This window comes from Euprymna scolopes, chromosome 12 (genome assembly GCF_053919585.1).
Source record: "Euprymna scolopes isolate OS-2025 chromosome 12, ASM5391958v1, whole genome shotgun sequence".
Lineage (NCBI taxonomy): Eukaryota > Metazoa > Mollusca > Cephalopoda > Sepiida > Sepiolidae > Euprymna > Euprymna scolopes.
Genome location: NC_136493.1, coordinates 31188407 through 31207461, shown reverse-complemented (window position 1 = coordinate 31207461; position 19055 = coordinate 31188407). Strand labels below are relative to the sequence as shown.

The window sequence follows — 19055 nt, the reverse complement described above, 5'->3', positions numbered from 1 at the left end:
TAATTTACAATAAAAGAAGAGGTACCATTTAAAATCGCTGCAAATCATTACTTCGTTTGCATATTTTAAAACTAAACATTAATCAGAAGTGACTTTTCCAGGGCATTCATCGTCAAGCCCAAATATCAGCTGGCGTAATATTGTAAACAAACACAGAGAAAATTCGATGAACGATATTCACATTATAATTATTTAAAAAAAATTTTTTTTTTTTTGTTGTTAATTAGTCCACAGGGCAAATCATTCCTTGTAATATATCAATAGTGGATGGATTCTATAATAATACATACGCAATCTGCATAAATTGAAATATCATGTGTAAGTGTATTGTACGACCGGGTAACGCCGGGCATCCAGCTAGTATATATATATATATATATATATATATATATATATATATATATATATATATATATATATATATATATATAGGCAAATTTGTAGTTTAGCGATGTAAATTATTTGGCAACCATGAAACACTTGTTTATATAAAACACATTATTAGACCCAAAGGCTGAAATAAAACCAGAAAGAAGTTTCATTTTTATTCAGGCCAAATTTTTAAAACAATATGGCGCCTACATTCTGTGGCATCGAATGTCGTATATTTAATCTAATAAAAAAAGATAAAAATATAATAAAATTAACCTTTTTTTTTTTTCAGCCTTTGGGTCTAATAATGTGTTAATATAAAAATAGATTTTTATGATTTTATGTCAGCCAAATGATTTACGCTGCTAAACTACAAATTTGCCTATATATTTAATTTAAAGTTATGAAAATATATAAAATATAAGCGGATTAAGCTACACAGAATCTTCTGCATTTTCTTTTCTTAAGGAATCGTCAGGCTAAAATATCATATTTTCATATCCTATTATCTAGCTCAGCTCATGTGTTGAGCAGTAGCACTGTTGAAGTAAATACTGAAAATGTATTCTGTGAGAAATTCTGCAGAAATAAGCAGGCGCCTTATTGGTCGGTTTGTCTGCTCATGATGCTGCTTATTGGTCTTCAAAATGGCAACTAGATAACCATATTGATTTTTTTTTTATTAATCATTGAATGTTTACACTTTAATCGTGCATTTCTCGAGTTTCGATGGGTAAAATAAATTAATTTTTTTACACGAACTGACTTCTAACGTAATAATGTTTAAGATAACAAACATTTTTAATGCCTTTTTTTTCTTATATCATCCGCAAACCCTATTTAGCGACATTACCAATAATTGGTACTTATACACTTATGTAACCATGCTAAAATAATAACGTTATTATTTTGAAAGCCATTCTTAACATGCGGAGGGTGTTTTATAACCATTATGTACTTCCACCTAACAACTAAATAAAAAAAAAAAAAAAAAAAAGATCTTGTGAAACTTGAAAATACGGCGTTTCTATAACAAATAGCGTATCGCCCTCAGGGTTGCCAGACCATAAAAAATATTTGAAGCCAAATCTTTCAGCCAAAATTGCAGGTAAATTTTCGCAAACAAAAAAGCCAAATTGAACATTTAGATTGTTAAAGCACGTGCGCTCAGGCGTTGCTTGCTTTGCTTATGGCGACCATAGAAAAACGTCATTGCGTGCTTACGTGTCATGTCGAAATTAGTATAAATTCCAAAAATTACGAAAAATATTTTCGGTAGAAAAATAATTATAATTAAAAAATAGAATTTACAACAGCCATAAGAAAACAATAAATTTATTTAAATAATATGTTTAGCACGCCAACATAAGTGTTACTATTAAGCACTAATTTTCCCACGAAAGACTTAAAAAAAATATTTTTATTTTTGTATATATATTTTTTAAAGATTAAAAAAAACTTCCAAGACACACACGCACTATATATATATATATATATATATATATATATATATATATATATATATATATATATATATATATATATATATATAGTGAACGTGTCTGTGTGTGTACATTTTCCAACGCAATAACTCTTTCAATTTTCAGTCTACAGATGCGAAATTTCATATACAGGATACTGAGATTTGGGAAAACCTTTGTAATCCGTTTTCGGCCAAAAATTTGGCGATTAAGAGGTCAAACTTTAACAATTTGACCTTTGAGAACTCTACCAAACTCCTCCGACAATTTTAGGTCTTAAACACTTGAAATTTAGATATAGGTTCCTTGGACATGGATCTAACTTAATAACTTGATTTGAGCCCAAAACAATAAATGTTAAGGGGTCATAATAGGGGGCAAAGTTAAAAAAAAAAAAAATTGACCTCTGCGGTCTCTACCAAATTACTCAGACAATTTCTGGTCTAAACATTTGAAATTTTACATAAAGGGTATTTAGAGATAGGGCAAGCTTTTTAATCAGTTTGGGTCGAAAATTTGAGTTACCAATATATAAATGTATGTATGTATGCATGTTTGCATGTCTGCCTAAAACTTTCGACAGAGGCGACGGACATTACCAAGATCAGTATCGTTTTAAAGTTCAACCTTTCAAACGACAGATATCGAAAAATTGGCTAAAAACATTAATATCTTTACCTTCAACTGGGCACTTTTTTAAAGGGGGTGGGTCGCTTTTTCGCCGACATTTTTGAAAGTCATCCTCTCCTTTCGATTGTCTAGCCTTAATTTAATCATAAGTCACTTTCGGTTTGGCGGTGGTCATAACAGCAAAGACGTCAGTTTCCCCCCCCCGTTCCTTTCCTCCTTTGAGGTACGGGTTCGAGCCTGCCTTCCTACTACCACTTTTTTTTTTTTTTTTGCTCAACACACACCTCCAAACACCCAGGCAACGCCTGGCTAAAATGCTAGTATACCTATAAAAGTGAAAGTGCCTGTGTGTGTATCTGTGTGTCTGTTTATATTTCCCTATGCAATAAATATCAATTTTTAGTCTACAGACTCGAAATTTGATATACAGGGTACTGAGATTTGGGAAAATCTTTGTAATCCGTTTTCGGCCAGAAACTTGGCTGTTAAGGAGTTAAAGTTAAACGATTTGACCTATGAGAACTCTACCAAACTCCTCTGCCAATTTTTGGTCTAAACACTTGATATTTTAGATATAGGTTCATTTGACATGGATCTAACTTAATAAATTGATTTGAGCCCCAAACAATAAATGTTAAGGGGCCATAATAGGGTCAAAGTTTAAAAAATTTACAACTTTTTTTTTTTTTTTAATTTATGCTCAATATACACCTCCAAACACCCGGACAACGCCGGGTTAAAATGCTAGTAATATATATATATATATATATATATATATATATATATATATATATATATATATATATATATATATATATATATATATATACTAGCATGGGTGGCCGGCGTTGCCCGGGTGTTTTGAGGTGTATGCTGAGCAAAAAAAAAAAAAAAAAAAAAAACGGTCATTTTTTTTAAATTTGACCCCTATTATGACCCCCTTAACATTTATTGTTTTGGGCTCAAATCAAGTTATTAAGTTAGATCCATGTCCAAGGAACCTATATCTAAAATTTCAAGTGTTTAGACCCAAAATTGTCGGAGGAGTTTGGTAGAGTTCTCAAAGGTCAAATCGTTCTGGCCGAAAATGGATTACAAATGTTTTCCCAAATCTCAGTACTCTGTATATCAAATTTAGAGTCTGTAGACTGAAAATTAACAGAGTTATTGCAAAGGAAAATGTACACAGACGACACACAGACACGTTCACTTTTATAGATATATAGATATAGGTTAATCGATTAATCATTTATTTATTTTAAAACGTACTCGGTTTGTATATACCAATCGTAAGTTTTTTATAATAAAAAAAAAGATTCTTTAATATAAATTTTTTAAAAGCATATATAAGAATAGTTTTACTAATTTGATTGAAAGAAGGGGTATATTTCAATGGTGACTATAATACAATCGAAACATTTGTTTTTATATTTTGCGGTCAACATATTCAGTTCAATTTTCTTTTCTTTTCTTTTTTTTATTGTTCCTTTCCGAATTTCCGTTTCAAATCTTAATAAATATTAAGAAACACTATAAAATAATTAAAAAAAAATAATAATAATAAATAATATGGTTATATCAATTGTTTATGTTATTTATTTATTTGAAAGAAAAAACAAATATCCATTGCGTAAGGAAAGTGACATTTTCGGACAGAAAAAAGGCGACAGGGGTGCGCAACGAACCACGTACCGACCACCTTTGCGGCTTTAAATTTAATGTACTTATATACGGATCGTACTGAAATAACGTTATTATTTAGAAAACCATTCTTAACATTGGGAGGGGGCATAGAGTTTCGTAACTGTTCTGTACGTCCACCTAATAATAAATAAACAAAAGTGAAATTTAACTTGAAAATTCTATTTTTAAAAATAGGTGCTCTCTGCTCCTCATACACAGAAAGACAACAGATCATTTTTTTTTAACTAAGATTGCAGAAACAGGGGACATAATCCAGATTACTTATTTCAGAAAGCATATTTTAGATTATTTTCAATTTTTGCTTATTGTTCGTTATTTAAATAATTTTTTTTTTATTTTAGAAAATATTTTTGGTGCTTATTATGCACTTATGTCCCGTGCTAAAATAATAACGTTATTATTTAGAAAACCGTTCTTAACATGATGAGGGGGGGTTGCAAGTATTCTGTACTTTCACCTAACAATTAAAAAAAAAAAAGATACCGTAAAACTTGAAAATACAATTTAAACTAGAAAAAAATAGCACGGTAACGTAAGTGCATAAGCAATGAAGGGGAGCGGGAGCACCAATATTTTTTATATAAATTTTCGAAAACAACTGGAAATTACTCAAATCAATTTAATTAAAAAAAAAAAAAAAAAAAAAAAAACTCCGTGTAGCACGGGCCACGGCCAATCTCACTGGTTTCAGATTTAAATTAAATAAAACAATATTAAACTTAAAACAATTCTTTTTCTTTGTTTTCTAATAGCGCCAAGGTTAAAAAAAAAAACAAAAAAAAAACGGAATTCGATATCGAAAGTATATAATGAAAATATATGTCGAAATGTTGGACGTACCTTTATTTTGAGGTTTGGTAGACAATTGAAATCATTCTATGGTGGAAAGAGACAGATGTAAACACGGATTTAGATTAACCGGATTCGTTTCTGATAATCTACAAATCCTCCTGACAAACCGGTATGAATAGTCACTGTTGTCGGTTTCTTGTTATTGACGAAGTTAAAAAAAGAAACTTTCAATTCACACGGAGTTTATACGAAATGCTGCTGATGCCGTGCTTGACTCAGATATTGTAAAAATATAAAATAAAATAAATAGATACAATGAAAATAAATACAGTTTAGATCAAGTTTCGCGTGTCTTTGTTTACATTCTTTATAATCCTGCTTCTCAATTTCTTTGATTAATAATTATTATTTATTTTTGTTAGAATAACAATGTTTTTAACCTGCAAACATCAATCAGAAGGGACTTTTCCAGGGCAGTAAAGCAGAACGATCAGCTGACCAAGCATGTAAACAAAGACACGCGGAACTTGATTTTAACCATAAATACAGTTTTACATTTTTTTTTCTTGGTTAAATCCTATCTCAGTCACGTAAATTATTGAGAGAAAAAGGGTATTTTGCCATCGCTTCTAAAGAATGAATTATTTTTTTACTTAAAAATAAAATAACAGGGTACTTATGCACTTACCATACTGAAATAATAACATTATTATGTAGAAAGCCATTCTTAACATATTTTGTAACTATTCTGTACTTTCACCTAACAATTTAATTAAAAAAAAAAGATCGTAAAACTTTAATTTAACTTGAAAATAGTAAAAAATAAATAAATAAATAGCGCAATACAATACGTGCATAAGCATCAAAGACAGGCAGTTGCGAAAGGTCTCATTTCATACATGAAACAGTGAAAAACCGAAATGAAAACTCGGCCGGATAATATATAGTCACCATCTTTATAAGCAAGTCTGTTTGCACAGCACCCGAGAAGGCTAACATGCTTGCCAGTCGGTTGGCTCAAACTCTGCATTGGACCCAGCAAACCACCCCCTCCCTGATTTTCCTTTGCGGACAGACACCACACTAGATGATCTGAAAAGCACTCTTACTCAAATGCATAATATCATAAAAAAAACTTGACACCTCAAAAGCATGTGCACCCGATCTCATCCCGGCTGTACCATTAAAAAAAAAACTGCTCTGCTGAGGTTGTTCCAGTCCTCTTCAAACTTTTCAACAAAATGCCTTAACGAATCTTGCTTTCCTGACTGCTAGAAAACTGCTTCTGTGGTACCAGTTTACAAAAATTCTGGCGAAAGAACAGACCCATTAAATTATCGCCCCATTAGCCTCCTCCCTCTTTTCGACAAAATATTTGAGTCCATAACTAATCAAGTTCTAATCCATCACTTTACAGTAGCTGAACTCTGCACGACTAACAATATGAATTTAGGCAAGCCCGTTCTACAGCAGATATCCTAACTGTAATCTCTGAACGTATATACCATACACAGGACAAAGCAGGGGGAGAGTAAGGCAGTAGATGAGCAGAGTTTCTTTCTTAGAAGTGCACGACTGTGGAACTCTCTTCCGATTGCCTGTTTCCCACCTGACTACAACTTGGATGTCTTCAAGTCCAACATAAACAAATTCCTGACAAACTGCCCCCTTAAGTAAAACACTTTGTCGAATCTCCAATGCTGATGATTACTACGATGCTATCCCAATAATTACTGTACGCACAATAACCCTTATCCCCCGAGTGGCTTCCGGGCCTTGATAAGTGATGGCCTCCATCTAAAAAAAAAAAAAAAAAAAAGATATATCTAAGGCTTTTGACAGAGTATGGCATGATGGTATTCTCATGACAATCAGATCATATGGTATCACTGGACGAATACTTACCATAATTAAATCCTTCTTAAATAAGAGAAGAATTCAGGTTGTCCTCAATGGTCGTACATTTAAACAATATGATATAAATGCGGGAGTACTTCAGGGGTCGATTCTTGGACCTTTATTATTCTTGATATTCATAAATGACCTCCCTGATAAAATTGTCTCTGAGATGGGTATATTTGCTGATGACACCACGCTATATAACAGGCACCAGAAGAAAAAGAAAACACACGTATCTGAGACAATGGTGGAAACCCTAGAGAAAGATCTCCAATCTGAAGTGGAATGTGAACAAAAATGGATGGCAACATTAAATGCTGCTAAGACTGAGCTTGTTTCCTTGAATAATTACAACAAATTTTCTTAACCACCAATAGCCATGGCAAATAATACATTACCTGAAAGTACTTTATTCAAATTCCTCAGCTTATTGTTCACAGGGAACATGAGTTGGAACAGATACAGTGAATGCATTGCCACAGCTGCTGTGAGGAAGGTGGGCTCTACCATTCCAGAAAATTATTTACGCCTGAAAGTATACTGTGCCTCTACAAGACCACCATTCATCCATGTATGGAGTATTGTTGTCACATTTGAGCTGCTGCATCTGCTACTAGTCTTTCACTTCTGGACAGGGTTCAAAAGAGAGTCGCTAATCTAATTGGTCCTGAACTGTTAGCTAGGCTTCAATCTCTGTCCCAGCGATGAAATGTTGAATCCCTCTGCCTGTTTTACAAGTATTTTAATGGTAGATGCTCCAACGAACTACAAGCCCTTGTACCCCTCGACGTAAATACCCCCAGCAAACCTAACAAGCAGCAAAATCCCACCCCTACATAGTAGGAGATCCCCAGATGCCAGAAAGCCTTCTACTCTAATAGATTTTACCCCAAAACTGCTAGACTTTAGAATTCACTTCCGGGTTCCTGTTTCTCTGACTGTACTAACATGCAGAAATTCAAGTGTAATGGGAACAGTCATCTTGCTGCTAAACTCCCTTCATAGTGTCTCTGCAATTATTTCCCAGATAGTAGCACCCTACATTTATAAGTTGGCATTGTGCCTTGTTTGGGGTGAAAATGCAATAAAAAAACAAACAATTTTTTAAAAGTCGAAAACAACGTTAAGGACAGATAATGATAAATGTTGCCTTTAACTACAAAAAAACACCAACCACTCTGATTTGTTTTTTTTAGGGGTTTTCGGGTCTCTTACAATGAATCTAATATTCCAAACCATCACAAATTTACTGTTTGCCTAGTATTAATCCCTGAGACTATTTTGCGCCATTTTACCACTTTAGTTAATGCTATGCGCAAGCGCACGGTAGCGTTTTCTTCCATAATGTGCCCACATGCACACACATATGTAGTAAAGTGACTTGTCTCATCGCGGAGGAATCTTTAGCGGACATTTGAAATAACAAGAAAGTTTTCAAAAGCAAAAATGTGGTTCATTTTTTTGTGTTTTTACATAGTTTTTAAAGCTTTTTAATTGATCTACAAAGTTAAGCTTTCACATATGTTTATGTTTTTCGTTCCTTTGGGGGGGGTATTCAATTATAGAACTTGTATAGTTAAACAAGTGTTTCTGTAGTTTAATTAACCGTTTTCCCGTAAGTAATGCGCCAACATTTGCCGAGCATAAGTACCATTTAACATTTAACAAAAATTCTATTTTCTGTGAATGTTGTGGCTTAAACCTGAAACAGTGAGTTGAAGTTTTTTCTTATTCCTTGTCTTTGTCTCCTTTGCGACATAGTCTACAAGGTTTTGGGTCTGCATGTTAAAACATGTGTAAATGTGTGTAACATTACATCGCTGCTTCTATGAATATGTCCTTGTTCGTTCACTATACAGGCCATGATCATCCCACTCGTTGTGCTGGTCCAAGCCTGTTGTTCTATCCCGTCAGCACTGTGTAGCGACCTGCTACGTCCGGCTGAAATAAATGACAGGCAGGAACTGCTTTGAAGCACCTACATGTTTGTATTAACGCGTAGTAACATAGCATTGTGATGCGACCACACGCATACATAAAAGCAAAGGAACTATGTTTACACTTCCCCGCACTTGAATACGGTGATCAGTCCCAAAGCAGCAGGCAGACACTATAAAAGCATTTACCCACTAAAATCAAAGCAGTTTCTCTTCAAATTCTGAAGTGCAGCACATATTCAAGGAAGCTCCGTCTTTGTGAGACGTTAAAATACCTGTCATGGTTCTATGTGGACTGCAGATGAACTACAATACCCATTGTGGAAATTCATCACATCCAGCGAGAACTGAAACCGCCTTTTAAACATTCGTATCCCAAACCACTGTCCTTAAAATACGAGCACACACACACACGCATTCACTTATACGGATTACGGACTATTTCCACCAGGAAATAAGCCATACTGACTCCAAGCCCTCTTGCGGCACACCTATCATAAAACTCAGTACTTTCAAGCCTTGAGCAATGCACACAAAATCCGCACGCGAATAATCATTCATGTAAAACGTTCAAACACAAGAGAACATTTAAGGTGGAACAATTTATTTTAATACTGCGATCACTGATAAATGAATGGTATTTATTTTATATAAAGTCAGCGATTCCATGTCCTTTATCGAGTTCTGTCTTTTGCTGCATTAATTTTTATTTTTTTTATTATAGGATTTAAATTGGTAACCCTTCCTATAAATTGGTAACCTCGTTTAATTTATTATTAAGGATCCCGAAAATGCATCCTATAACTGCAACAAATAAATTCTCCCCCCAAACAAAAATCATAAGTCTAGTTTATAAACGAATATTAGATGTTTATTTCTTTGAAGTGATGATCATCCATAATATAAATCTCACCTGTCTGTTTAAATGTATGTATGTATGTATGTATGTATGTATGTATGTCTGCCTAAAACTTTCAAAAGAGGTGACGGATTTTCACAAGATCAGTATTGTTTTGAAGCTCGACCCTTCGGGCGACAAATATAAAAAAATTGGCCAAAAACATTAATTCCTTCACCCTCAACAAGGCACTTTTCTACAGGGAGGGCTTGCTTTTTTCACCGATATTTTCAAAAGTCATTGCCTCTTGTTGATTGTCTAGCCTTAATTTAAATCTGTCATTTCCAGTTTGGTGATGGGCACAGCGACTAACACATTACGTTTTTTTTTTCACTTTCTTTTCCTCCTTCACGGTACAGGTTCGAGCCTGCCTGTCTACTACCACGGGTTTTTTTTGTGCTCGCAATTTTCCCTTCTTTTTCTCAATCAACACCCTTACACACACCTCCACTTTCTTTTTCGTCTTTGTGTCAAAGGTTCAAGTCCGTCTATTACCACTTTTTTTTTTTGTTTTGCTCAACACACACTTCCAAACACCCAGATAACGCCAGGCACCCAGGCTAGTTTTTCCTAAGTCAAACAGCACACCTGCAAAGTGAGAGTTTTCTATCCTGGTCAACTAAAAAAATATTAGTTCAACCTTACACAACAGACTCACTGTTCCTGAGGACCACCGAAAGCCAACTAACAGCCTCACACATCCAGCCCCACTTTCTCTGCTTCTAGAAGGCTGTCTCTTACTGTCTCTCCTGCCTATCTCCTGAAATATTTTCACTTCTAACTGATTCTGGCTTTTGTTAGTGGTCACCATTCGACCACCCAGAAGTTGATTACTAAAAATATTCACTGAAGATAATTTCCATACAGTCTCCCTTCATAGCAGATTATCTGCAGATAATCTTGGACATCTCTTTTCTCAAACAGCATAATCCCCAGTTTAATGAGATACTTATTTACACTTCAAACAAAGAAAATATCTCTTGGGTGGTCAGGCTCCAGCTGTGACGCCATGTGCGTCCCATTTGACAATCGCTGACCCTAACCCTAACCTTGTTTGCTATGGTTTTCTGTTCGCTATCATCTTCTTCTAGTTCTTGTTGTGGCTGAGTCATCTTGGTGATTGTTGGGGGCACAAGCACTGGTTTATACGTATAAAAATAAACTCACAAAAGAAAGCATAACTTCGTACATGTATAAATAAATTGTGCTCTCAGTGTGTGTGTGATAAACGACTTCCAATAGCTGTCTACTGAAGCATGTTTATTGGCCAGTTGACAGTTCATCTCCTCATTTGTTAAAGCTCTAACTCCAATTCCTTACAATTTCTCTCAGGCAACCTTTGAGACACTAACCATCATCAGCTATCCTATCTCTGAGCCACAAACTGTTGTCATCTCTCCCAAATTAAAAACTACCTCTAAACTAATACTGATTCCTAAATTTATTGATTCAAAATCAGAAATCCTATGTCCGGTCTTTTGTCTTAGTCATTGCCACATCTGATTAACCAGAAATGACTACTTCTTTAGGGGATGTCTCTCACCAGTTCTAGGAGATATTTATTTGGGCAATATATTTTTGGGATAAGCTGGTTTCAAAGAAATATTTTCTGTAACAAACGATTTTAGGTTTATCCTTAGATGTGAGAAAATCAGAGACATGTTATATGATAAACAAAAACAAAAAAAGCCAAGTACGTCCAAGGATGGAATACTGTTGCCATATCTGGGCAGGAGCTGCTAAAAACAGCCTATCCTGCCTTGACAGAGTACAAAATAGACTTTGTGGCTTAGTGGGGGATACCCTTTTCTCTACCCTGCAACCCCTCTCCCACAGAAGAGACGTTGCGAGCCTATCCTTGTTTTATCGTTATTTCCATGGCAGGTGCTCGTCTGAACTCCAATCTCTGGTCCCCTCTCGCCAATCTTTCACGAAAAACACCCGTCTAGCTGAATCCACTGTGAAAAATTTCCCCCACTCTATATCTGTGCCTAAATCAGAACGCGGATTCCATGAACAAAGCTTCTTTCTTAGAACTGCACGCCTGTGGAACTCTGTTCCATCTGCCTGCTTCCCACCGGACTACAACTTGGATGTCTTCAAGTCAAATGTTAACAAATTCCTAATGAACCGCCCCCTTAAGTAAACACTCCATCAAATCTCCACACTAACGTAATGTACTTGCAATAACCCTTATCCCTGAGTGGCTTCCGGGCCTTGATAAGTGGTGATCACTGTGTAAAAAAAAAAATTTTTTTTAAATAATATGTTCAAAAGTCATATATTCACAAAAGAGATATTTTATATATGTTTAAAATGGAAGATTTACAGCAATAGGAAAAAGATAGAATGTTCGTGAATATTTTTAGAGTTCTTGTGAAAAAAAGGGGGAATTCATTAGTTTAGATATTGAAAAAGCCACAGTAGATAGTTTAAGAGCAATGTGTTACACAGGTCAGAAAATCGTAATCTAAACTTCTCCATTCAACTAAATAAATTACATTTCATTAAAAGTTGTTGATAAGAGTAAATGTTCTTTGTTTATAATACCAGAAAAGAAGTTCAGTGAGAAAGGTTGGGAATATTTCAAATGATGAGTTTATACAGATTGGCAGACGATAATGAGTTAATGAGTTGTGTGTGTCCGTGTGTTTGCTAATGCTTGTGTGTGTATGAGTTGAAAAAGATTTTGCAGAGAGGAGCACCCAACAGAGGGGTGCACAGCAATGCCAATCTGTGGACTCATGTCAACTGAACTCCATTGGTTTATTGAAGAAAAATCTGTGTTTTTAAAGGATTTAGGTGACTCAGAGAAAGATCATTCTGAATAAAGATAAAGAAAGTTCTCTGACCGCTCCAAAATATAATTATTTGTTTTTGTTCAAGATAGTGTATACGCAAACAATGTCCATACAAACGAATTTACGCATTTTGATTATGGATGCCGATGTGTAAACGTTGACTGTTACACTTTGAAGTGTCTTCCTGTCTTGATAGTTCAAAAGACCTTGGTGGTCCCCCATCGTCCTTTAACTTTTACTTTGTGTGCTTTTGCTCTGCTGATGAATCTTTTCCTTCCATTGTCAGGACTCTTGGCTTTGTATACATCCATAGCATCACAGACATTTTCAGTTTTCTATGCCCCCCTCCCGTCTTTCTTTGGGTAAGTATCTACTGTCTGGCATTCATCTGCACCACCAAAACGTCTGCCTGATTCTGGCCTTTGTTAGTGGTTACCATTCGACCACCCAGAAGTTGACTACTCAAGACATCAAAAATGTCTAACTTTTTAATTTTTTATTGTTACTGTTTTTTTCACCCCAAACAAGGCACAGAGCCACTTAGTCATAAGGGGCTACGATTTGGGACCAGATTTGCAGGGATACTATTTAGGGAGTTGGGCAGCAAGATGTCTGTTTTAATTTCTGCAGGTCAGTACAATCAGGGGGGCAGGAGCTCGGGAAGGAATTCCAAAATGCAGTAGACCAAGGGAAAAGCTATTTGAGTAAAAGGCATAGCTTTCTACACTGTAAGGGTGGGATTCTGCTGCTTGTTAGGTTTGTCAAAAGTATTGTTGTTGAAAGGGTTCTAGTGCTTTGAGTTCATCAGAGCACTTGCCATTGAAATACTTGTAGAACAGGCCCAAGGATGCCACATTTTGGCGATGGAACAGAGGTTGGATTTTAGTTGATAATGCAAGACCTATCAGGTTGATGACTCTTTTCTAAACCCTGTCTAGGAGCGAAAAACTAGTGGCAGATGCACCAGCTCAGATGTGGCAACTCGGGCCAAGATCAAAATGTAGCATCTGTTCTGGTACCACTCTTCACTTTTTTGTTTTCGGTTAGTGGAGGAGACATCCTTCACGACTGAGACAATTTTTATTTTTGTTCCGTTTTTCCACATTAAAAAACGACCTTGATGTCTAACTCTGCCCTCCTGGGGAGGCAAAGTAAATAGGAACAATGGGCAAACAGTGGCGTTGTAGGATACTCTCAGGTGTGAGTAGCCTTCTAACACAATAGAGAGAGCCCATTTTCCACGCTGCAGCCTCGGCAATTTACCTCAATGTATTTGTTCCAATTCATGTTGTCTGTGAACTTTAACCCTTGGAGCTTGAGGAAAGCAGTGTATCATTAGCCATGGCAAGCAGAGGTTGAGAAGGTATCTTGGAATTATTAAAGGAAATAAGCTTAGTCTTAGCAGCATTGAGAGTTTCCAACAAAGTACAGCCCCCTTCCACTACCAACTAGAGGTCTTCCTCTTTAGTTTTATCCATTTCCTTACACACGTGTTCATTAATTTTACCCTCATGTCTGTTATAGAGCATCGTGTCATCAGCAAAATCCCCATGTCAGAGAAAATTTGTCAGGGAGGTGGTTTATGAATATCAGGAATAATAAAAGTTTAAGGATTAACACCTGTGGCACACCCGCATTTAAATATTATGTTGTTCAGATGTATGCCCATATATAAGAAGAATTTGATTATGTTAAGTATACGTTCAGCAATATCATATGATTTATTTTCATGAGAAGACCATTGCCAAACGCTGTCAAATGCCTAGCTTCTCCTGCCTTATTCAGTGCTTGATATATACGTTCAGAGATTACAGTTAGGATATCTCCAGCAGAACAGGCTTGCCTAAATCCATACTGTTGGTCAGATAAATGTTTTTTGTCTGATTCTGGCCTTTGTTAGTGGTCACCATTCGACCACTCAGAAGTTGACTACTCAAGACATCCATCAGAGATAACATCTAGACAGTTTCCATTAAAAGTAGCTTATCTGCAGATAATCTTGGACACCCCTTTTTTCAAACAGGTCGATTCTAGCATGAACTCCAGTCCAATGAGATACTCCTTTTACTTCAAACAAAATATCTATTGGATGCTCGTACTCCAGTTGGATACATTTTCAGTTTTCTGTGCCCTTCCCATCTTTCTTTGGGTAAGGGTCTATCACTTGTAATGTCTGCCACTCGTATGTGCCACTAAAATATTCTGCACAGCACAAGTTGTAGCAGTGTCAGAAATTTTGTGAAAACTATTGAATAATTCCACCCGCCATCTTTCGAAGCTTATAACTCCTCGAAAAATGTAATTCAAGCCCTAATTTTTTTTTCAATTAAAGGAGCAAGGACCAAGGTTTCATTAAAAAAAAAACAAAAAAAAAAAAAAAACACAAAAACAAACAACGTGAGTTTTTTTTTTTTTTTTTAAGGTTTTAAACTTCTGACTTTACAGGTAAATTTCTAAAAAACACTACTTTTTTTTGTTTTTAAATTTGAATATATTATTTATTGATCTTTTATCTTCAATTTGTGATATAGAAAACTTTGGTACATAAATTAATTATTTACTTTTTAAGAGACATTTGAAAATGGGGGGGGGGGCGTGAATTAAAAAAAAAAACGTTTGTTTAAAATATTATATTCGGTTTATTGGAAAGAGCATAAAATTTCACATTGACCCTGAAAATATCGTAAAAATAGAATCAATAGAAAAATTTGGATAGATTTTAAAGTTTAAAAATTGAAAAATACTGAACTCGTAACATTCAATTAATTTCATTACTATTTTAAAAAAAATATTTCTATTACTTTTTATACAACTTTAATAGTTTACTTTTGAAATATAATCCATAAATAAAATAAACAACCCACCTTTAAAAGAGAAATTACGAGTTTTTTTATATTTTATTTGCAGTTTCGTGTTAGGGGTGTCAAAAATTCCTACAAAAATTCTGATACACCTACACAAGTTGTGTCCTTAAGATTTTACTGCCTTGCAAAATATCTGAAGCCGACGCAGAGAAACTCATCACTGCGAGTGCGAGATGCGATTAAAACAATACAATTCAGAAGTTTCGTATTTAGTTTTTCGTCCAAGTTGAAAGTAAATTTTTTTAAAAATAATGTCAATAAAAAAAAAATATCAAGCAAAAAACTAGGAAGATACTATTACTTAAATTATCTATAACAAAAAAGGTAGGTTAAAGTTTAATTATATCCATTACCCAATCGTAAGTTCTTAAAAGTTAAATTTACGAAACTTTTAGAACTTTACGTGGGGCGGGGTTGTAATCATGGAAAGATATGCTTCTTTTTTTCACCGGAAATTCTTATCAAAAAGTAAAGTTATAGAGCTTAAAAAAATCTATTGATAAAATACCTCCCGGTTATTTCAGACGGGAGAACGTATTTTTAGCTTACACCGTTAATAAAAAAAAAAAAAATCACATGACCTAAATTTCCTAAAGGCCAGAAATTTGGTACCATATTTCCTTTTAAATAATTTATGTGCCTGATAGTAACGTTTACCGCTGTTTTTTTTTTGTTGTTGTTTTTTTAAACTGACTTTGTGACATATCTTGTACGTAAATAAATACGAAAATAATGATACCACACAAAAGAACTTAAAAAAAAAAAAAAAAAAAAGACATCAAGGGAGATAACTCTGATAAATGTTACCATGACAACTGCGACTGTTTCTTCTGTTTACGTCACTCTTCAATAAAAACCAGAACGCTGATTCCAAAGAGGGTCGTGGTCCGTTGGATGGCTTTTTCGGGTTTCCTTGAAAAAGCAACATTAAAAATTATTTCCAAAGGAGACCAACGTCTCATTACTTAAGTGAAAGTTCTATTATTTATTTATTCATTTATTTTTTGACACCGTGTCTTAATGAGAAGAATTAGTAACGCAAAATAAGGAACATGTCGATTTGGTTTTGAGACAAAAAGATCGCAGAATTAACGTGGTTTAAACTCCCAAACAAAAGAAATATCTTAAGAGGATTTTATTCCGTGGGTAAATATTGTTGAACGATTAATCATATTTCTCGAGTGCTTGTATAGATTAGTGATGTTTTTAAAGTAACACACCTCAGGTGAAAACATGACGAAGTTAGTATAAATTTTTAAAAAACTTAGCAAAATAATTACAAGTTAAAATAAAATTTATCGAATTATAGTGTTTTATCGTATGTTTCACTGTGGTAGAGTCGTGCAACCAGTTCAGTGTGACTAACTGACTTATCTCCCTTGATTTTTGATTAAGGGTACGCCATTTTTAAATAAATTGTCAGAATGTAGTTGTGGATGTTTTTTTGTTTGTTTTTTTTTAATACATCTAACTCATCTACTGAATTATTATTATTTTTTTTTTTTTGTAAGTTTTAAAATTTAAGTCTGGTGCAGTGGTGCACTTATTGAACCGTGCTGAAATAATAACCTTATTATTTAGAAAGCTATTCTTAACATGGAGAGAGGAGGCTGTTTTGTAACTATTCTGTACTTTCACCTAACAATTTAATAAAAGAAAAGGGGGGGGATACTAGTGCACTTATTGATCCGTGCTATTTTTTAAATAGTATTTTCAAGTTTAATTAAAGTTTTTTGATATCTGCTTTTATTAAATTTTAAGGTTAAAGTACAGAATAGATACAAAACACTCTCCCCCTCCCCGTGTTAGGAATGGCTTTCTAAATAATAACGTTATTATTTCAGCACGGATCAATAAGTGCACCAGTACCAAAAAAACATTTAGTAAAAATTTAGTAAAAATTTAATTTAACTTGAAAATACTATTTAAAAAAATAGCACAGTTCAACAAGTACACAATTCCGACATGACATGTAAGTATGTAATAATGTTTTCACCTGAAATGTGTTTGTTTAAAATATCACTAATTTATACAAGCACCGTATTTCTTTTTTTTATTTTATATTTATACGTATTTGACTTGAAAACAAAAACCGAATTTGTTTTGATTGTTTGCAAACGACTGCCAATTTTGGCTCAGGGAAAATGCGGCTACAAATTATAAAAATCGTGAGAAAAAAAAAAGTGTAAACATTGTTTAAAAAAAACAAAACGAAATATATTTAGCCTTTTTCTTTAATTTGTAGGTATGTAATTGTTTGTTGTCTGTTTTGTTCAAAGTGGTCTCCTGCCTGGCTCAGGATTGATGGCTATGGCTCTCCATCTATCTCTATTTCTGAACGCATTCATGAATTCATTGTTGCTCATCATTTTTGATGTTGTCCAGGTGTTCAGACTTTCAACGTATGTTTCTCGTTGTTGTCTTCTGCTTCTTCTACCCACAATCTTTTCCGTTATTCTTTGCTGATTGTCGGAAAGTAGTTTGGTGACAATCAGGTGCCATCCGTCTGTCATGGTAGTCCTTACCGAGCGAGGTGTTCTGATTCAGAGTCCTATTCACGCTGTGTTTCGAGGAAAGAGTTGTGAGAAATTTATTCTTACATAGCTTAGAAGTTTGGCAGAGCAGAAAATTAAACACATTGAAAAGCGTACTTACCTGATGGATTAATAACAGGTTGTTTCATCTTCTCGATTGCAAAATTATGTTGCATAATTTTTGCTGCTTCTGCTGAGCCTGATAGGTAATACTTTGTGATGAAGTGGTAGGGAAAAACCTTCTGTGAAGATTATCGTTACTTCTTGGCTTGTGGTTCATTTTAAACAATGTTTGAATTGAAAAGGGCAGAATTCCGACAACATGGTAAAACCCAAAATCAACACTCTTTGCTAACTAGAAAGATGATACCACGTCTAGAAAGTACACCCAACCTAGTAGATTAAACTGCCTCAATGGTCTGAGACAATATTGGGTCAGAGAGCCCCCCCCCCCTTGCCAAATTAATAAGAAAATTAATATCTGTCTGTCCTGCTTAAAATCTTTTTCCGGACTGAAGTGTTCAATTAAAACATGCCCATGCTCGCAAGTTAAAATTCAAATCAACCAATGAGAAAGTCTGTAATAAAAAACGATGTATTAAATCAATCAACCAATGAAGTGACATGATTCAAGCCGTGTAATTTCTCACAGAGTTATTGCCATAACTTTCTTTGCAGTTGTACAGACAGTAGATTGCAGTTTTTTTTCTGCCCAAACAGTGCCCATACTGGTATCTTCTGCTCAGTACAACAAGAATACGAAACCATAAACAGAATTATTTCTGTTTGCTTCCATATTACATCAGTCACCTGCTTTCCATGATCTCATGTTTCGGGAGGGGGGGGTGAAATAGGTTTTTGACTATGACCAAGGGTCTCTTCATAGACTAGCCTGACGTTAAGAGATGCAGTAGCTGGAAGTGCTGGAGCTGCAGGAGTGCGTTGGAGTCTCTGGCTGTAGAGATAAGTTTCAGAAGGCAGGCCGTAGCAGAGAGTGAAGTGTATATCTGCTAACGTAACTAGTCGGGATGGGAATTTATATATTTCATTCTGAGAACAAAATATCAACAAAAGAAAATTAAGCACAAGGCCAATCAAAACATGAGTCGGGGGTCTATGATCATTTTTGTCACTGTATCTTTT

The 19055-nt window shown here is 34.7% G+C and overlaps 2 protein-coding genes across 7 annotated transcripts in view; one reads left to right on the top strand and one right to left on the bottom strand.

The window, feature by feature from the left end:
* The window catches only part of LOC145291239 (heme oxygenase 1-like), a 55265-nt gene extending 49992 nt beyond the window's left edge, over positions 1–5273 (bottom strand). Inside the window, exon 1 of the mRNA XM_080136846.1 lies at positions 5028–5273. The gene's annotated coding sequence lies outside the window, so the exon portion shown is untranslated. The remainder of the gene's footprint in view (positions 1–5027) is intronic.
* Positions 5274–16173: 10900 nt separating this feature from the next.
* The window catches only part of LOC145291235 (ciliogenesis-associated TTC17-interacting protein-like), a 109929-nt gene continuing 107047 nt past the window's right edge, over positions 16174–19055 (top strand). For 3 of the 6 annotated variants that reach the window (XM_080136835.1, XM_080136834.1, XM_080136837.1), the window contains exon 1: positions 16386–16524. The gene's annotated coding sequence lies outside the window, so the exon portion shown is untranslated. Of the gene's footprint in view, positions 16525–19055 lie in introns of all 6 variants that reach the window. The other 3 variants (XM_080136836.1, XM_080136832.1, XM_080136833.1) reach the window with 2 other exon arrangements.